Here is a 22,095-nt window from a genome sequence, read left to right on the forward strand (position 1 = left end):
TCAGGGGCAGAACGACAGATTTGTACCTTGTCAGCTCTGTGATTCGAACTTGCAACCTTTCGGTTACTAGTCCAACGCTCTAACCACTAGGCTACCCTGCCGCCTTAATGAATAAGATTATATAGATGGGCAATCTTATCCTAGATCAGCACTCCTGCCATGACACTTTTTGATGATGGTCCCATGAAGGACCATCTCCACAGCTCTTGCAGCATGAAGACCCCCTATTATCCAATATCCTCTACATTAAAGAGGAAGTCATCTACAGTGGAGGGAAGCTGAGCACCTTATTATCCCCAGATGATATTATATAGGGAAAGGACCATAACCCAGCCCAAATTAGGCTCTAGTAGGCTAGGCTAATAGAAAAGGTTGTCGTTAATTGTGCCTTTGGATGGGATCCTCTCCCAGCGCTGCTCCTAAGGCTCCCAGCTGCTCTGAGGCAGCTGGATAACTGGCTGCTGAAAGGCTCCTCGAGCCAGAGCAAAGAGACCAAAACGGGTGTTGAATTGAAAGGCCTCAGCTAGCTCGGCAGGGCTTGCTAGTACGATAAATGTACTGCGGACGAGCCAATGTCCTCTGGCACGGCGCCCCGCCGAGGAGTTTGTCGAGTCAACGAGGACCACCTGGGCCGCGCGGTGATTGCCGTTGGCAGCGCAGAGGAGCAAAAAAAAGCGTTCGAGGTATTGTATTGTTGAACCCAATTTGGAGGTTTGGCTGAGGATAAATATTTACTGTAAGAGACCCAAGGATCAATGTTGTCATTGATCCCCTGGTGGTGTGGGCAGTATCAATTGGAATTAACCATCTGCAAAATCAACAACAACAAAAAATTCACCTATCTGATCTTCATTGGGCTCTTTGGCCTGTTTTGACACTTCAGTTCAGCGTAGTGTTGCTTGTTATTTGGACTAGTTGGGTTAATTGAGTGTGTGTATTTCTCTGTTTGTCGTATTCTCTGTGTGGTCAATAGTGGCCTTAAGGATCAAGGTCACTATATGAAGACTGTGGACGGGGAGTTGGGGACATGGCCCTTTTGTGTGTCCGTTCCCTCCCTAGGGAGTATCATGGATGGATGACTGCATGCTGGCTGGAATAGCAATAGCGCTAATCTCATTTGGTGATAGAAATACGTGTGTGTCTGGGGAGGGGGTGTATCTGTATCTGACCAGAGGCAGGCTCGCATGAGGGGCCTTCACAGTCCACCACCCGGGTCTTTTTCTGGTGGGCATTTGTCCAGTGTGTTTGCTTTACTGTCCCTCTGCCCACTGCCTAGCCCCCTCCCCATCTCTCTCACTGCCTAGCCCCCTCCCCTTCCTCTCTCACTGCCTAGCCCCCTCCCCTTCCTCTCTCACTGCCTAGCCCCCTCCCCTTCCTCTCTCACTGCCTAGCCCCCTCCCCTTCCTCTCTCACTGCCTAGCCCCCTCCCCCTTAATCTTCTACTTTCTTTCTTTCTCTATCCCTCTCTCCATGCACCCCTAGAGGCAGGAGCAACCAGCTCAGGAGGGAGGGGGAAAAAGACTGACATCTGAAACAGTGGAAGCTCTCACAGGCACACATTGGCAAACGCACTCCATTTTTCTCAATTACCTCACCCATATGTGCACAGTGTACACACGCACACCCCTCCTGCTCTGTGTGCGTCTTTGTTCTGCGTCAGGCTCTTCTTGGCATGTTAATCATAATGGGTCTCATTATCCAGCTCGGTCAGTGGGACCTGTCTGTCTGGGGGGATATGATGGCTGGATATGATAGCCATGATGGCCTACCCTTTATCACACACACACACACACACACACACACACACATCAGTCGATCTCGCACACTCGCACAGACACACCGGTCAATCACTCTGTACACGCACTCGTATACCCATATGTTTGCCTGTCCATACACAAGCAAACATGCATACATACAGACTGTAGTAAGATACATTTACTCACACACACACACACACTCGTATACATTCTTGTGCCAGACACACTCACACCCTTCTCGCCAGGCACATTGAACATTAGTAGCTCAGCTTGCCTTCAGACTGGAGGGAAGGACTGCAGGGGAGGAATGAAACATTGAACTTATCCTGTTTTCCCACCCATCACCATTTCCCCTCTCTCACTCCATCCCATATCTCTCACTTGTTTGGAGGACAGGCTTGTCCCCTGAGGTACAATACATGGGGGACTGAATCTCCTCTCCCTGTATTAAAGAATGTGTTTACAACATGGCTGAAGCCATGACTCCATGGTCATATCCATCAGTACCAAACAGAAGAAAATGGACTAAAACAGGGAGTGACAACCTGAACAACCTGAAATAAACACTTGTTTCCCTAATGAATACAACCCATATGTAGTTGCACAACAAAACCCTTTCATTGACTGGTAATGCATTGTCGGTCTCTCAACCTGCGTTCCACTCCGATCTATGAATTTAAAGCACTGCCTCCTAACATTGTTACAGTAGCCACATTTGTCAGTGTGAGTAACCATTAGGAAACCCAGTTAGATGTAGTATAGTGGGTGAGGAAGCTGTAATGTGTTCCCGTCATGACTGACCCTCCCAGCTGAGCCAGTCCCAATTGGCTGTCATTTGTGTGGGGGGCTAAAAAGGCTCCCAGACTGATACAGCTAATAAACTTAATTTGAGCTAATGTTATTTTCCTTTTCTCCCACTTTGTCCCACTCTTTGTCCCTCTCTCGGTCTCTTGCTTTCTTTGTCTTTCCTACTTTATTTCTCTTCCTCTATCCCTCATTTTTATTTTTTTGCTCGCTCTCTTGATTTTTCCTTCTCTCCTGTCTCTCTCGCTCTTCCTTTTTTTCTCTCTGATAGAGGAGGGATATCGATGCCGCCTGCCATCCAGCATCCACCTGGAAGCGTAGTTGGCCGGTGAGCAGACCACTCCATCAGGCTGAGCACTGCCATTAGAGGAGGAGAGCACCGGTAGGCACACGCACTCTTGCTCACTACTACAGCCTACTGTATTACTCCTTCTCCACTGCACTGTGTCCGAATGGTAGACCGAGCTACTCCCGATGTAAAGTTCACTTGTGCTGAGTTTTTGATGGCTATGTGTATGTGTGGACATACTTACTCCTTCCCTATAATTTATGTGGTAGTGGGCTTTCACATGCTCATTGGAGTGTGTGTAAATGCACAGCTGTGTTAATTTGGAGAGGAAGTTGTGCTATCGCTGTGGAGTGTTTGAGGTGGAAAATGGCACAGGTACATTTCCCTGTAGATGTCTTTGTTTGAAATGTAAACTCTGTGGCGAGGCTTGTTTTTTTTCTCCCCGGCTGATTGCGTGTGATGCAGCTTGTGCTGAAAAATGGTATGTGGTGGGGTTGTCGCGATACTAGTATACTCAAAGGTATCGTGGCAAGGAAACCAAACATGAAGCGGACTAAATTTCCTGAGGGAAAACAGTCCTTATGTTGGAAACAAACAGCCTTGTGTTGTCACCCAGAATCACCTTTATTTTCCAAGCTATAGCACATTTTTCAGACAGTATGTTTTTTTTAAAGGACCAAAGAGTTTAGTTTGCTTTTTGTTTTTCCTTTTTGCCAAGGAAAGTCAGGTAGTGTAGTATCGCAGTACTGTATTGTGACAACCCTACGCAGGTAGATTTCATTTTCGACATCCTTTGGGTGTTTCGTCAAAGTGTAAACTCTTTAACAGGACCTGTGTGTATCACCATCTATGCTATAAGATCTGCATTACAAAATACCAGTACATCCCATTTCGGCTTCCCCTTAATTTGAATCACTTCCCCATGTGCCACAAGTAGGGGCCCGTTTAGGATCAGCTTAGACCACTAGAACAAGCGTTTACAGCCTAAAATGAAGATGATCAGAAGCATCTACCACAGAATTCAGTCGTGGTCACATAGTAATTGCGGTTACAGAGAAAGAGTCTTTATTTTCTTCTCGTGAGCAAATCAGTCTTGGCTCCGACCCCTAGATCTTGCCCCCCTCCTGTTGATGAGGCCTGAAAGCTTTTGTGTTTTGTGTTATCCCATTTCCTTCCGAATACCGTTCCACACGGATTTTCCTCGGCCCATTTTGATTTTGTCGATTCCAACTCCACGCGAGGAAAAACAAGGTTCTATATTTCTCTGAGCTGGAAGGGGGGGTAGGAGAGGGTAAAGCCGAAATCTCATGGGCATGAATTATAGATCACTGTGTTCCTACCGTTGCCCGTGTAGGACTACAAGATTTCGATGAAATCCATAGGAAAAAACGTCTGATGTATGAGCTTGTCAGTCCCTCCACCTACAGGGCTCTGTGTCTGCCAGTGGTAACCCACCCAGACGTGTCTGTATTATTTAATAATGCAGCAATAACAATAAATCCTACAGGCTAATCACCCCCGGCTCTCGCCTCCAAACCTGAGCGACGCAACATTACCCAGCGCTCCCTTCAATTAGGCCATTCATCATGAGTCTTATCTGGGCGTGGGTTTGATTGAGAGAGGGGGAGGGGTTGATGGTAATAGAATGGGGGGGGGGTTGAAGTGCTCTATATATAGGTACGTGAGGGAGAGGGTTGCGAGCAAGTCTGAACCAGATCTACAGGAGTATATAAATCAAACCAGATGATGGGCCTCCCTCCCGCTACTCTGATTTGCTCAGTCTGAGCCGGCAGATTTCTCTTCCCCCTACCTGCCTGTTAGGTATGGCGGTATGGGCTGGCTGGCAGACTAGGCCTCCCTCTTTCTCTCTCCCCCCTGAAACAGATTTGTCTGGGGCCCCTGTCTAATATCCAGCCGCGCCGGGTGTTGTGAGACGGGTGACAAATTTTAATAACCAACTCGGAGGTGTAATTTAAGGGCCTGCGAGGAAGATTAGACTGATTTATGTGGGCCAACCATAATGGCAGCACAGATATGGCTCCCTGCCTAAATTGGTGGTAATGAAAGTTTTGTGCAAATGGAGGGCGGGAAAAGCCGTCCTTTCCCAGTCGCTGCCTGTCGATCTCTCTTTCTTCCCTTTTTCGGCCCTCTTTTTTTCACATTTAGTTTGAGATCAATCTCCCTCCACCCCCCCCCGCACGCTCTCCCTCACCTACTCCGTTCCTGACTAGAGTATATCTCTCTCCCTCTCTTTATATATCTCCCTCTTTCCCTCTTTTTCAGTACTATATCAGTCTCTGTGTGGGGGGTCTGGGGCAGATGGTATGAGGGGGGAGGGGTGTGGGGGCAGGGCCGTCAGGACAGATTCATCCATAACCACAGACTGATGGGCTGATAGCTCTCTTCTTTCACTCCCACCATCTCTCCCCTCCCTCTCTGGAATCACTTTCAGCTTGGCTTTAGCCCCGACCGTCCTGCTTGAGGGAGTGGGAGGGACCCAGGGAAAATAGCGTCGTCTCCACCGCCTCTCAATACAACTGAACACATGGCTCCCAGGCCTAGCACTTCGGTCTTTTCTCACTTCCTCCCACACATGCACTTCTTATATACAACTTATACAAATGTTTTTAAGCAGCACTGTTGGGCCCCCTCACCCCTCTTCACCACTGAGTTATGCACAGATCTATGATTAATAAGTGAATTAGTATTTTCTGTTGAGGTGGTAGTGTGGCTCACAGTCCTGGTAGGGAAAAAAAGCAGGATTCCATTTAGATCCTTATTATTTTGATCAGGTAATAAGACCCCCCCCCCCCAGAACTGCCTCAATACATCGTGACGTGGACTCTAAAAAAGTGTCAAAGCGTCCCACAGGGATGCTGGCCCATGTTGACTCCAATGCTTCCCACAGTTGTGTCAAATTGACTGGATGTCCTTTGGGTGGTGGACCATTCTTGATACACACGGGGAACTGTCGCGTGTGGAAAACCCAGCAGCATCCTCTGAATGGTACACACACACAATCCATGTCCCATTTTATCTCCAGGCTTAAAAATCCTTCTTTAACCCCCACTCCTCCCCTTCATCTACACTGATTCAAGTGGGTTTAACAAGTGACATCAATAAGGGATCATAGCTTTCACCTGGTCAGTCTATGTCATGGAAAGAGTGTGTTTTGTATGCTCAGTGTATAGAAGGGTAGTTGTCTTTCCTACAAAGAACTCTGGAGTACAGAGGGAACAAATAGGCAGTGTACACACACACACACACACACACACACACACACACACACATCACATAATGCTCCAGGGATCTGCCCACTCTCCTCCTGCACCCTGCCCTCAAGACTGGGGCCCCCTATGAAGACAATTTCCTAACTCAAGACATTGCACAACGGCCATATCCTTCTGCAATATCCTGAGCAAATATGACCAACAGTACAGTTAATATCACACTACAGTAGTTTCCAAGCACCACCCAATCAATGAACAGTGTTTGGCGCTGCCGAGAAGAAAAAATATTTTCAGGCAACAGTGTAAATAGTATGACAATAACAAACACTAATAATTGCTCGCCCGGACAGCGGGCGACACGGCCTCGTAAATGAGTGGCGACTGCCTGTGAAGTTGATCTTGGCAGCTGGAGAGCTGTTGATTACTCTGGCAAGTCTGTGGCTGGCTCCCGACACACTGTACACACTGTACACACACACACACACACACACACTGCTTGCTCAGTATTCTGAAATGGCACTTAAATGCATTTTGGGCAAAGATCATACCACCAATTCAGCTTCCTCCAAGGCCCACTCTGAGCAGAGCTGTTCTGGCTTTGACGCTATGTTCTTAGCAGTCCCACAAGCTCGGGTGGAATGGAGCAATGTCCTGGGGAGCATTGTTGTTTAGAATTGAAGAACTTTATTGACCATGCATTGAAACTAAAACCTTTTTTTCCCCCTCCTTCAATTTCTTTTATCCTACCTTTTTGCCACTGGTGAGGATATGTATCATAAAATATGGAGTGAAAGATGCATTGGACTATATATTACTAGAGGGATGTGCATCTAATGGACACTAGTGAAGGATGGATTCCTCACTTACTAAGGATGTTTTTTTTTTTGCTCCCTCAGCCATACTATACATTATATTGGTGAATGTTCCCCCGGTGTCGGGTGGGGGGAGCCTCAGCCAAGGCGCTAAAGGGGAATTGCTCGCTGGTGTCAAGTGTTCAAAATGACATTGGGGGTCAACCTGTTTACCTCCCTCGAAAACGCTCGTCTGGAAGTTGTGTGTTATCGTCTTCCTCTGACATCTTTGCGCCAACACAATGCATGTATGAGAATAGTTTTGTCCGTAGGTTGCTAACAATAGCCCTCCCAAACCCCCAAAAGTAAGAGGAAGAAATGGAACTCGGCAGTAGTGATTGCAAACAATGTTCTGGTCACTCATTCTCAAATAGGAGCCCTTTTAAAAGCTTTGCAGTATAATGGTTGTGTGTAAGGACACTCTGTGTGAGGTAGCAGGCCTCATGATCTGATCTGAGAGCGAGACACTCTCACATACTTTTATTCAGGACATGAAATCTAAGCCCATGTTGTCTTTGCCTACCTCCCACACTGACAATTGTTATTGTCGTTATGGCAGAATACATTGTCTTCCCCGATTTTTCAGATCCCTCTCAAATGTTACATTTGGATCTTTTTTCCCCGCTTCCTTCCTGCCTGCGCCACATAGAAATGAGGTCAGTACTGTATTTGATCACCATCACGCTTTGTACCTTTTTTTTTTCCCTCTTCATCTCAGGGAGCCGTCCAAACTGTTTTATTTTAGGAATGATTCTTTGTTTTACTGTTCTCTCTGCCTCATTTTTCCTGCTTTCTCTCGCTCTTTTCTGTCTTTGCTCTCGCTCACTCTGTCATTGTCCCGTCCATATGCCATGAGAAATGACTGGAAACTTATGTGCCCATGCTTGCCTATTCATTTGATGTCTGTTGTAATCTACTCACAAGCACTACAAAACAACCCACTAAGGTTGTGTTCTTCATCTCTGTCTATATTGGTAAATACATTTTCGTCCATGTTTAGTAGGCTTACGTCGTCATAGGAAGACCAGATGAAATAACATGTGTAATTTCAGTGCTGTTTTATAGGCTAGTTCATTTAACTTTGCACTCCATAGAGGAAAATCAATAAACTATAGAGTCAAGTGATTTGGGGGATTTTCCTGATCACTTATCTTTTAATGCCGATGTTAAAACTTCTTAGGGATCAAATCCCGTTAACGGGATCAATTTGACAACATAGCAGAGCGCCAAATTAAGTTATTAGAAATATTTAACTTTCATACAATCACAAGTGCAATACACCAAATTTAAAGCTTTTTGTTAATCCAGCCACAGTGTCAGATTTCAAAAAGGCTTTATGGCGAAAGCAAACCATGCTATTATCTGAGGACAGTGCCCCATTAAACAAACAAACAGACAACATCCCACCAGGCGCGACACAAAACTCAGAAATAACGATATAATTCATGCCTTACCTTTGAAGATATTCTTCTGTTAGCACTCCAATATGTCCCATAAACATCACAAATGGTCCTTTTGTTCGATAAATTCCGTCGGTTATATCTCCAAAATGTCCATTTATTTTGCGCGTTTGATCCAGAAAAACACTGGTTCCAACTCGCCCGACATGACTACACATTATCGAATATATTACCTGTAATCTTGGTCTAAACATTTCAAACAGCTTTCCTAATCCAGTTTTAGGTATTTTTTTTATGTAAATAATTGATAAAAGTTAAGACTGGATAAACTGCGTTCAATAGCGGATAAAAACAAAGTGGAGCGAGCTTTCAGGTTGTGCGCCCCAACCACAACAGAACACTTGGCTATCCACCCAGATAGGAAATGACTACTTCATTACACAAAGGGGAAAACATCAACCAATTTGTAAAGACCGTTGACATCCAGTGGAAGCAATAGGAACTGCAAGCAAGATTCTTAGAAATCTTGATCCACATAGAAAACCCATTGAAAACACTGTCACCTCAGACATCATTCAAACAGTTTTAGAAACTTCAGTGTTTTCTATCCAAATCTACTAATAATATGCTTATCCTAGCTTCTGGGCCTGAGTAGCAGGCAGTTTACTTTGGGCACACTTTTCATCCAGACGTGAAAATACCACCCCCTAGCCTAGAGGATAACCATGGTTTGGAACCAAAATTATTTTCCAATTATTTCATTCTGAACAAAACCATTTTTTTTCTCGCTTCGTTCAAATGTTGCGACCAGCAAAACTGGTTCGAACCCCCCCCAAAAGCAGCTGTTTATACTGTTCCTTTTGAAACATCTGAAACTTTTATTTTTTTACTTTTAGTTTGAAAATTTAATTACTTCACCAATCAGTGCAGATGGAGCAGCTTGCTATGAAGCGTGCATTGGACAGACAAGTGTAGGGTGTGAGATGTGACTGAAATTTTGTGGATGGGGAGAAAGGGTGGAGGAGGCTTGGCTTGAAGCGCTGGCCATCTTGTGATGACATTCATTATCTGAATTAGGCCCACAGAATTATACCTACGAATTTACTTTGAATGTATTTGAACTTCAGAGAGTTGGCTCAATGTAGGACCAGAACTAGCTAGCTAACAAGCTTGTGTTTTAAGGAGAAAAGGTAAAGGAGAGGAGACACAAGAGGCTAATACAATCTCCTGGCTCGGTTGAAGGTTTATGCTAGAAAAGACCGTCAACAATATCCGCTATTAGAGGTCCTGAGATGGAGCGATATCTGTGACCTGAACTTTTTTAGTTGTAGGCGTTGCATATCTTCATTCAGAACTGGATCTGTTTTTCTGCTTGACTTTTTTTCCCCTCGTTTAGGAGATCAGTAGTAATTTCAGTTCATGTAGCAGCTTAATATTGGGGATTTAATTTCTTTGTAACGGTGTAGTAGCATGTGTCTGTCTGTATGCCTGTCTGCTACGGTGGGTACTGGGTACCCGTTTGGCTGCTGTCCCTTTTGATTGGCTTCTCAGGGACTGAAATCTTTCCCTCTACCTGTCAGCCTATCTCTCTTTTGTATTCTTTCCCCTTTCCTCTCTGATGGGGCTGTCTTAGCTTCTGAATAACTCTGAGCAATGTGTGCATGAAAGCTTGAAGAAAGTCTTCCCAAATCTTTCTCCCAATACCCCTCCATTCCTCTTTTTCGATGTCTGCCTCCCTCAGTCCTTTGCTTCTTTCTCTTTCTCTCTCGCTCTGTCTCAGCTCTCTGTCGCTCTGTCTCTCTCGCTCTCTGTGTGAGAGAGGCTCAGTGTGACTGTGAGCGCAGTGGAAGTGGAAACTGTTAACAAGGCTCCCTGGTGTGTGGGACCTCTTTGTGTGTGTGCAACTGTAGATGGTGATTTCTTCTATTGTTCTGATTCGCTGAGGTTTCAAGACAAGTCAGACCTCATACAGTTCGATCGAAACAACAAAGAATTGGACAACAATATAAAGTGCATGGAGTTGCATTTTGCGTCAATATTTTACACAACTGCTTCATTCAGTACAGTAGAAGGCCACATTCCTTTGGCTTGGGTGCATATAATTATTCTGTATGTAACACACAGGAGGTTGGTGGCACCTTAATTAAGGAGGACGGGCTCGTGGCAATAGCTGGAGCGGAATAGGTGGAATGGTATCCATTTGTTCCGTTCAAGTCATTTATTATGAGCCGTCCTCCCCTCAGCAGCCTCCACTGATGTAACACTTCTATCCAGCAAGCTCCTCATTGTGGTATTGTCTTACTGTATCATGTAGGCTTGCCTTTTAATGTTGTATACAGGGATATTTCTGCATTGAAATCCTTGAGCGGGCTGTCTTTAACAGTAATTAATACATTTTCGGGATGGAATTCCACTTTCAGTGTGAACTTAAATGAGTAAAATCAGAAAGTATGTAGAAAAGATAATGGACTGATATATTTTTTTATAATGTAATATTTGAGAATTAATATTCACCAAAATAATGAATTTAGCAGTATATATTTTATGTTTGCGCAAAATGTTATGTTTGAGAAACAATAAGCACAGCGTTAGCCATGGCAAAATGCATAGAATTGCAGGGACTTAGCTTTAAAACTGCAAAATGTTCTCTTAGTTCCATGGCAGAATATGTGGAATCGCAGGAAATCTGCTTTAACTTCTTGCGTCGAGCCATCCCGGATCCGGTATCGTGACTACAGCCTCAAGCTAATTACCATAACGCAACGTTAACTATTCATGAAAATCACAAATGAAATGAAATTAATCTATTTGCTCTCAAGCTTAGCCTTTTGTTAACAACACTGTCATCTCAGATTTTCAAAATATGCTTCTCAACCATTGCAAAACAAGCATTTGTGTAACAGTATTGATAGCTAACGTAGCATTTAGCGTTAGCATTCAGCAGGCAACATTTTCACAAAAACCAGAAAAGCATTCAAATAAAATAATTTACCTTTGAAGAACTTCGGATGTTTTCAATGAGGAGACTCTCAGATAGCAAATGTTCAGTTTTTCCTGAAAGATGATTTGTTTAGGACAAATCGCTCCGTTTTCTGCGTCACGTTTAGCTACGGAAAAAAACCTGTATCCAGGATTGTGTAAATCTATCCGCAAGCTCATTAGCATAACACAACGTTAACTATTCATGAAAATCGCAAATGAAATGAAATTAATCTATTTGCTCTCAAGCTTAGCCTTTTGTTCACAACACTGTCATCTCAGATTTTCAAAATATGCTTTTGAACCATAGCTAAACAAGCATTTGTGTAACAGTATTGATAGCCTAGCATAGGATTATGCCTCTCTTTCAGCATGCAACATTTTCACAAAAACCAGAAAAGAATTCAAATAAAATAATTTACCTTTGAAGAACTTCAGATGTTTTCAATGAGAAGACTCTGTTAGATAGCAAATGTTCCGTTTTTACAAAAAATATTATTTGTGTCGACTAATCGCTCCGTTTTGTTCATCACGTTTGGGTAAGGAAAAAAAATATATATATATTAAGTCATTAAAACGCAAACTTTTTTCCAAATTAACTCCATAATATTGACAGAAACATGGCAAACCGATGTTTAGAATCAATCAAGGTGTTTTTCACATATCTATCGACGATAAAATCCATCGTGGCAGTTGACTTTCTCTTCTGAAGAAATGGAACGCGCATGGACCTACAGATTACGCACACAGGACACCGGGCGGGACACCAGGTAAATGTAGTCTCTTATGGTCAATCTTCCAATGATATGCCTACAAACACGTCACAATGCTGCAGACACCTCGGGGAATAGACAGAAACCGCAGGCTCATTCCTGGCGCATTCACAGCCATATAAGGAGACATTGGAACACAGCGCCTTCAGAATCTGGGGCATTTCCTGTATGAAACTTCATCTTGGTTTCGCCTGTTGCATTAGTTCTGGGGCACGCACAGATAATATCTTTGCAGTTTTGGAGACGTCAGAGTTGTGTCTTTCCAAGGCTGTCAATTCCATGCATAGTCGAGCATCTTTTCGTGACAAAATATTGCGCTTAAAACGGGCACGTCTTTTTATCCAATAATGACATAGCGCCCCCATAGGTTGAAGAGGTTAAAACTGACTGTGTGGCTGTGAACATGCGCCTGTATGTGTCTAACAACCATCACCAATCATGTTGCTTGCAAGCCCTGCGGAGAATGAAAAAAAGCCTCCCCTCTTCGATATGAAGAGCGATGATGTTGTTGACTCACTGTCTCCAATATATATCAATTCACCAATCAATAGTCATCTAGTAAGCCCCCGAGGACTGAGGAAAAGTCTCATAGAACCACTCCAATCAGTTACTTTTCACCTCTTAGCTGCACAGGCTAATGATGTGGCCAACTGGAGGGAGGATCCCCTCAGCGCTCGCGCACATGGACGTATCTGGGTTGGGCTTAATTCAGAATTTAATTAAGAATTCCTAATTTAATTTCAATTATTGAATTTGAATTTAAGAAGTGAACAGGATACAGAATTGCAATTTTAATGAATGGGAATGGAATTTAATTGGGTGGAATAGAAGAGGACTTATAATTTAATTTAATCTTCGGTGTATTTCATACTAATACAATTGTTCAGAGAAAGCGATTTGTGTAACAAGTAATAAAAAAAAATCTCAAAGGTAGGGCTCAATTATTGACACCCCTAAAAACGCATAAGCAGAAAATAACCCCACACCTCCTGTAAAATATGGTGGTGGATCTTTGATGTTATGTGGCTATTTTGCTTCCACTGGTCCTGAGGCCCTTAAGGTCAATGGCATCATGAACTTGGCACAGTACCAGGATATTTGAACCTAAAACCTGGATGACTCTGCCTGGAGGCTGAAACTTGGCCACAAGTGGATCTTCCAGCGAGACAATAACCCCAGGCACACGTCAATATCCAGAAATGATTAATTGGCCTCGAAATCAACATTTTGCAATGGCAATCTGTCTCCTGTAGTTTGAATTGAAGAGGGTACTATTCAATGAAGCTGCCAGTTGAGGACTTGTGAGGAGTCTGTCTCTCGTTTGAGAAACAATGTACTTGTCCTCTTGCTAAGTTGTGCACCGGGGCCTCCCACTCTTTCTATTCTGGTTAGAGCCCATTTGCACTGTTCTGTGAAGGGAGTAGTAGTACACGGTGTTGTAGAAATGCTGATGCTCCAGATACTCAACTAGTCTAAAGAAGGACAGTTTTATTGCTTCTTTAATCCGACAACAGTTTTTAGCAGTGCTAACATAATTGCAAAAGGGTTTTCTAATGATCCATTAGCCTTTTTTAAAATGTATTAACTTGGAATAGCTAACACAACATGCCATTGGAATACAGGAGTGACGGTTGCTGATAATGGGCCTCTGTAGATATTCCATAAAAAAATCCTTCTCTCACGTATTTCTGAAATAAGCAGTGGACGATGACCTCTGTTGTGTAGGGTGTGGACACCTTGGTAGGCCTGGACCCAGGACGGGGTCTGGAATCGGTGGTGGTGCTGCAGAGATGGTTGTCCTTCTAGGAGGTTCTCCCATCACCACAGAGGAGCTCTGTCAGATTGACCATCAGGTTTTTTTCCCCCTTCCCCTCCGATTGCTCCGTTTTGCCGGACGGCCAGCTCTAGAATGATTCTTTGTGTTTCCAAACTTCTTCCATTTAAGAATGATGGGGGCCACTGTGTTCTTGGAGGCCTTCAATGCTGCAGACATGTTTTGGTCCCCTTCCCCAGATCTGTGCCTCGACACAATCCTGTCTCGGAGCGCTATGGACAATTCCTTCAACCTCATGGCTTGGTTTTTGCTCTGACATGCACTGCCAACTGTGGGACCTCCAGCTCATGCCCAATCAAATATATTTACCACAGGTGGACTCCAGTGATGTTGTAGAAACATCTCAAGGATGATCAATGGAAACAGGATGCACCTGAGCTCAATTTTGAGTCTCTTAGCAAAAGGTCTGAATACTTATGCAAATAAAGTATTTCTGTTTTTATTTTTAATAAATTTGCAAACATTTCTAAAAATGTATTTGTTATTATGGGGTATTGTGTGTAGATTGATAGGGAAAAACATGAATACATTTTAGAAAGAAACTAACGTAACAACGTGGAGAAAGTCAACGTCTGATTACTTTCATGCATGTAAATGCTTATTAGTCAATAACGGCCATGTTGTTTTAGGTACTAGTCTGGAAAATGTTGCTGGCAGACCTTTCCCCCTAGATGCATATCATGTTCCATGCAGTTCGGTCATTCGGTGCCACTGCTGAACCCCTAATGAGTGTGAGATTCTCAGCTAGCTCCCAGCTTTGAGCCTACAGTCTTAACACCACTAATGGATAGGCTGGCAGTATTTAGCCCTCAGATTCTTTATTTATTTTTACTGGACTTTTACGACTTCGGGGAGAAATTAGCTTCATATTTATTCCCTCCATACCGGATGTGAGACTGAGATGATGGATTTTATTGTGCATATGATGTTTTATTCTCTGTAGGTGGTTTAGGCTATTTTTGAGGCTATGAAATACTGTACGGAAGAGTGTGGCTTTGGAGCTGTGTTTAAATGTGAATGAGGGATGGAGGAGCTTTACAGTGGCTCAGCTAGTGTCACTCTAGAGGTAACTTGTCAGTAAAGGTCTATGAAAGGTTTACCCTTCCACCCTCTGTGTGTGTGTGTGTCCAGTGTGGCAGAGCATGGCACTTGAAACGCCAGGGCTGTGGGTTTGATTCCCACGGGGAAACAGTGTGTGTGTGGGGGGGGGGTATTAAAATGTATCTACTCACTACTGTAAGTCAATCAGGATAGGAGCATCTGCTAAATGACTAATGTAAATATATAGCTTTCATTCTTTTGTGTGTGACTTCCAGTGTACAGTATGTCTGTTTGTGTGGCTATGAGCTTATGCAAGTGTGTTCAATGTGACTGACAACGGAGTGAGGTCATGGTATATCATTGCCAAGCTGCAGTCTCCCTCAGCTCTCAGCCCTGACCCACAAACCCCTGTGGCATTCCATTCCCCCATACTACACCAGGGTCAGACCAGGCCACACACATACTGCTCCAGGCTTGTGCTGACATGGCCCAAATGCCGTAGCCTGGCCTTCCGCCACACTGGCGAAAAGCCATGGAAGTTCATAGATCCAACACCCCTCAATAGGGAGTAGGAATATACAGGCGGTTAGCCATGAGATGCAGTAGGGAGCGACATGATATGTCAGAGCTGCAGAAAGAATGGAGATTAGTCATATGTATTCCTTCATTTCTGGAGGTTCCTGTGGCACCCACTAAATGAAGCCATAGTCCAATAAGGCAATGGGGAAGATGTTGGGACACAGACAAATAACACCTTGTGGAACCTTCCGACTTGTCTGCCAGCCTGCTTGCCCCCTTGACATAAACACACGCCGAGGCCACACTCCTCATCTACTTGATCCGTCCTATAATTGAATTCACTTTAATTGCTCTGGACCTGAATCCACTCCAAGATGCTAGTGGCCCAGTAAACAAGCTTCTAAAATAGGCCCTCCGTAATAGGCCCTTGTGACATTTAGCTTGGCAAGCTGGACGTGTTTTTTTTTGCCCGGCAATAAAAACAACTACAGCAACGCTAAAACACAGCAGGCTGGTAGCACTGTGGAAGCACTTGTCACCCTGTTTAGCGAGGCACTGGTTTGGGTACGCACAAGTACACACACACACACACACACACACACACACACACACACACACACACACACAGTGAAGGCATAGAGCTGAAGCAGTCTCTTTTGAGGTGTGTGGAGGGGGGAGTGTTGTGTCTAGCTGGAGGGGCTGGGGTTGTGTTCTGCAATATGGTCCCTATTATGAGTGGGCCTCTCCTGCTCAGTGTGACGAGGGCTGGAAGCCCTGCTGTGGAGAGCTGTTCTCTTCCTGGAAGTGATAAATGGCTGGAAGACTGCTGTCTCTGTGTGTGGAGATGAACACACACACACACACACACACACACACACACACACACACACACACACACACACACACACACACACACACACACACACACACACACGGATCCCTCTGCTCCCCTTCCCCTTCTTTAATAAACCGTCCTTATTTTCCCAGCCATCAGAGCCAAAGCTCCACAATAACAATGCCAGAGATGGTGAAGGGTCAAATGAATGGTATGTTAGGGTCTTGCTCTTACAACTAGCCTCTACAATTCTCAGAAGGGTTACTCCACTCCATTGCACAACCTTGTGATACAGAAATTGGAGACAGGTGACATTTTTAAGTGTAGTTAGGCCTTCTGTTTAGGCTTGTCTGTGTAGTTGCTGGTGTGCTGTTGAATTCTTCACAGCTGACTCGACTCTTAAGGCAAGCAGGGAGAAATGACTGTTTCCTCTCTAAAAAACATGGAGATCACAAAGGGAAGTTCAGACTGGCACCGTTCCAAAACTCTGGACAAAGCTGCCTTTCCTCTTTTTCCTTTCCTTTCACGTTTCCTTGTCTCCTTTTCCTTTCACGTTTCCTTGTCTCCTTTCCTTCATGATTCAAGCCTGGAGTTTTCTCTAACCAAGTGACCAGACCAAGAAAATGCAGAGCCCTCCAGTGTAAACACTGATAGATAACGGTAAGATCGGATTGTGTTCAGTCATCTCTTGTCAGGTTAGGCTAGTGGTCGTGAAGGAAAGGACACGGGGTCAGTAAGCTTTTGAAGACCTAGCCAGAGAGACTTTGATGGGGGTAGTAGGGGATAGAACTGCGTACAGAGAAGTTAGCCAGTATGGAACTGACTGATTGTGGAGGAAGAATAATAAAGACAACACCAAACCACAAGAGCACAACTCACACACCAGGAGGAAACCTCAGTGTGTTTCTCTATTTTTCTCTCTCCTTCTCTCACAGGCTGCTGTCCCCTCATAAACACTCTCTCCTTCTCTCACAGGCTGCTGTCCCCTCATAAACACTCTCTCCTTCTCTCACAGGCTGCTGTCCCCTCATAAACACTCTCTCCTTCTCTCACAGGCTGCTGTCCCCTCATAAACACTCTCTCCTTTTCTCACAGGCTGCTGTCCCCTCATAAACTCTCTCCTTCTCTCACAGGCTGCTGTCCCCTCATAAACACTCTCTCCTTCTCTCACAGGCTGCTGTCCCCTCATAAACACTCTCTCCTTTTCTCACAGGCTGCTGTCCCCTCATAAACTCTCTCTCCTTCTCTCACAGGCTGCTGTCCCCTCATAAACACTCTCTCCTTTTCTCACAGGCTGCTGTCCCCTCAAACTCTCTCTCCTTCTCTCACAGGCTGCTGTCCCCTCATAAACACTCTCTCCTTCTCTCACAGGCTGCTGTCCCCTCATAAACACTCTCTCCTTTTCTCACAGACTGCTGTCCCCTCATAAACACTCTCTCCTTCTCTCACAGGCTGCTGTCCCCTCATAAACACCCTCTCCTTCTCTCACAGGCTGCTGTCCCCTCATAAACTCTCTCTACATTTAGCCTTTAGCTCTGTCTCCATACGGGTCCTATTATCTCTACTTGGCTCTATTTCCCCTCCCCCTCCCTTTTTTCTTCCTGCTCCCTCTCACCTCTCTGCTCTGTTCATATTTCAAATGAAGCAATCCTTTCCACGCGACCAGCTGTGTAAACAGCGGGGCCAGCCGTGCATGTTTTCTCACAGACAAAGGCAGAAATGATGCCGAGGAAAAACCTGGACACCAGGAGCCCGACACCATGGCACAGGCGCAAGCTGATGATCTATGGCCCTTTGTCTCTCGAAGAGTGGATATGGGGCTGCGTGTACGGCTGTGTGTGTACGATTTGATTGTGTATCTGTGTGTATGATGTGATTGTGTATCAGTGTATGTGAGTATCAGTATGTGTGTGTATGATTTGATTGTATCAGTATCTGTGTGCGTATGATTTGATTGTGTATCAGTATCTGTGTGTGTATGATTTGATTGTGTATCAGTATCTGTGTGCGTATGATGTGACTGTGTATCAGTGTCTGTATGCGTATGATTTGACTGTGTATCAATATCTGTGTGTGCGTATGATGTGATTGTGTATCAGTGTGTGCGTATGATTTGATTGTGTATCAGTGTGTGCGTATGATGTGATTGTGTATCAGTGTGTGCGTATGATGTGATTGTGTATCAGTGTGTGCGTATGATGTGATTGTGTATCAGTGTGTGCGTATGATGTGATTGTGTATCAGTGTGTGCGTATGATGTGATTGTGTATCAGTGTGTGCGTATGATGTGATTGTGTATCAGTGTGTGCGTATGATGTGATTGTGTATCAGTGTGTGCGTATGATGTGATTGTGTATCAGTGTGTGCGTATGATGTGATTGTGTATCAGTGTGTGCGTATGATGTGATTGTGTATCAGTATCTGTGTGTGTACGATATGATTGTGTATCATTATGTGTGTGTACGATTTGATTGTGTATCAGTATGTGTGTGTGTGTGTGATTTGATTGTGTATCTGTGTCTGTGTGTGTGATTTGATTGTGTATCTGTTTGTGTATGATTTGATTGTGTATCAGTATCTGTGTGTGTACGATATGATTGTGTATCATTATGTGTATGATTTGATTGTGTATCAGTATGTGTGTGTGTGTGTGATTTGATTGTGTATCTGTGTCTGTGTGTGTGATTTGATTGTGTATCTGTTTGTGTATGATGTGATTGTGTATCAGTGTGTGCGTATGATGTGATTGTGTATCAGTGTGCGTTTGATTTGATTGTGTATCAGTGTATGCGTATGATATGACTATGTATCAGTATCTGTGTGTGTAAGATTTGATTGTGTATCAGTATGTGTGTGTGTATGATATGATTGTATCAGTATCTGTGTGTATGATATGATTGTGTATCAGTATCTGTGTGTGTACGATATGATTGTGTATCAGTGTGTGTGTACGATTTGTTTGTGTATCAGTATGTGTGTGTGTGTATGATATGATTGTGTTTCAGTATCTGTGTATGATGATTTTTGTTTATTGTGATTTGATCAGTATGTGTATGATTTGATTGTGTATCTGTGTGTGTGATTTGATATGATTGTGATTTGAGTATCTGTGTGTGATTTGATTGTGTATCTGTGTGTGTGATTTGTGTTTCAGTATCTGTGTATGATTTGATTGTGTATCAGTATGTGTGTGTGTATGATATGATTGTGTATCAGTATCTGTGTGTGATTTGATTGTGTATCTGTATCTGTGTGTGATGTGATTGTGTATCAGTATCTGTGTGTGATGTGATTGTGTATCTGTATCTGTGTGAGATGTGATTGTGTATCTGTATCTGTGTGTGATGTGATGTGATTGTGTATCTGTATCTGTGTGTGATGTGATTGTGTATCTGTGTGTGTGATTTGATTGTGTATCTGTGTGTATGATTTGATTGTTTATCTGTGTGTGTATGATTTGATTGTGTATCAGTATCGGTGTGTGTATGATTTGATTGTGTATCTGTGTGTGTGATTTGATTGTGTGTGTGTGTGTGATTTGATTGTGTATCTGTGTGTGTGATTTGATTGTGTATCTGTGTGTGATTTGATTGTGTATCTGTGTGTATGATTTGATTGTGTATCTGTGTGTGTATGATTTGATTGTGTATCTGTGTGTGTATGATTTGATTGTGTATCTGTATCTGTGTGTGTGATTTGATTGTGTATCTGTATCTGTGTGTGTGATTTGATTGTGTGTCTGTGTGTGTGTGATTTGATTGTGTGTCTGTGTGTGTATGATTTGATTGTGTGTCTGTGTGTGTATGATTTGATTGTGTGTCAGTATCTGTGTGCGTATGATTTGATTGTGTATCAGTGTGTGTGTATGATGTGATTGTGTATCAGTGTGTGCATATGATGTGATTGTGTATCAGTGTATGCGTATGATATGACTGTGTATCAGTATCTGTGTGTATGATTTGACTGTGTATCAGTATCTGTGTGTGTGTATGATATGATTGTATCAGTATCTGTGTGTAATATTTGATTGTGTATCTCTGTGTGTATGATATGATTGTGTATCAGTATGTGTGTGTGTATGATATGATTGTGTATCAGTATCTGTGTGTGTGTGTGTGTGATGTGATTGTGTGCGATTTGATTGTGTATCTGTGTGTGTGTGTGATTTGATTGTGTATCTGTGTGCGTGTATGATTTGATTGTGTATCTGTGTGCGTGTATGATTTGATTGTGTATCTGTGTGCGTGTATGATTTGATTGTGTATCAGTATCGGTGTGCGTGTATGATTTGATTGTGTATCTGTGTGTGTGATTTGATTGTGTATCTGTATCTGTGTGTGTGATGTGATTGTGTATCAGTATCTGTGTGTGTGTGTGATGCGATTGTGTATCAGTATCTGTGTGTGTGTGATTGTGTATCTATCTGTGTGTGTGATGTGATTGTGTATCTGTGTGTGTGATGTATCTGTGTGTGTGTGTGATGTGATTGTGTATCAGTATCTGTGTGTGTGATGCGATTGTGTATCAGTATCTGTGTGTGTGATGCGATTGTGTATCTGTGTGTGTGATTGTGTATCTATCTGTGTGTGTGATGTGATTGTGTATCTGTATCTGTGTGTGTGATGTGATTGTGTATCAGTATCTGTGTGTGTGATGTGATTGTGTATCTGTGTGTGTGTGATGCGATTGTATATCAGTATCTGTGTGTGTGATGCGATTGTGTATCAGTATCTGTGTGTGTGTGATTGTGTATCTATCTGTGTGTGTGATGTGATTGTGTATCTATCTGTGTGTGTGATGTGATTGTGTATCTGTGTGTGTGTGATGTGATTGTGTATCTGTGTGTGTGTGTATGTGATGTGATTGTGTATCTGTGTGTGTGATGTGATTGTGTATCTGTGTGTGTGATGTGATTGTGTATCTGTATCTGTGTGTGTGTGATGTGTGTGTGTGTGTGTGATGTGATTGTGTGTGTGTGTGATGTGATTGTGTGTGTGTGTGATGTGATTGTGTATCTGTGTGTGTGTGATGTGATTGTGTATCTGTGTGTGTGATGCGATTGTGTATCTGTGTGCGTGTATGATTTGATTGTGTCAGTATCGGTGTGCGTGTATGATTTGATCGCTTGGATTGCGTCCTACCTGACAGGTCGCTCCTACCAGGTGGCGTGGCGAGAATCTGTCTCCTCACCACGCGCTCTCACCACTGGCGTCCCCCAGGGCTCTGTTCTAGGCCCTCTCCTATTCTCGCTATACACCAAGTCACTTGGCTCTGTCATAACCTCACATGGTCTCTCCTATCATTGCTATGCAGACGACACACAATTAATCTTCTCCTTTCCCCCTTCTGATGACCAGGTGGCGAATCGCATCTCTGCATGTCTGGCAGACATATCAGTGTGGATGACGGATCACCACCTCAAGCTGAACCTCGGCAAGACGGAGCTGCTCTTCCTCCCGGGGAAGGACTGCCCGTTCCATGATCTCGCCATCACGGTTGACAACTCCATTGTGTCCTCCTCCCAGAGCGCTAAGAACCTTGGCGTGATCCTGGACAACACCCTGTCGTTCTCAACTAACATCAAGGCGGTGGCCCGTTCCTGTAGGTTCATGCTCTACAACATCCGCAGAGTACGACCCTGCCTCACACAGGAAGCGGCGCAGGTCCTAATCCAGGCACTTGTCATCTCCCGTCTGGATTACTGCAACTCGCTGTTGGCTGGGCTCCCTGCCTGTGCCATTAAACCCCTACAACTCATCCAGAACGCCGCAGCCCGTCTGGTG

At 43.9% G+C, this 22,095-nt stretch overlaps 1 protein-coding gene across 4 annotated transcripts in view; it reads left to right on the top strand.

The window, feature by feature from the left end:
* LOC115143919 (retinoic acid receptor alpha-like) overlaps positions 1-22,095 on the top strand; it is a 354,975-nt gene that overhangs the window by 71,053 nt on the left and 261,827 nt on the right. For all 4 annotated transcript variants that reach the window (XM_065002359.1, XM_065002360.1, XM_029684389.2 and 1 more), the window contains one exon: positions 2,833-2,943. The gene's annotated coding sequence lies outside the window, so the exon portion shown is untranslated. The remainder of the gene's footprint in view (positions 1-2,832; positions 2,944-22,095) is intronic.

The sequence above is a fragment of the Oncorhynchus nerka genome, linkage group LG16, assembly GCF_034236695.1.
Source record: "Oncorhynchus nerka isolate Pitt River linkage group LG16, Oner_Uvic_2.0, whole genome shotgun sequence".
NCBI classification, from domain to species: domain Eukaryota; kingdom Metazoa; phylum Chordata; class Actinopteri; order Salmoniformes; family Salmonidae; genus Oncorhynchus; species Oncorhynchus nerka.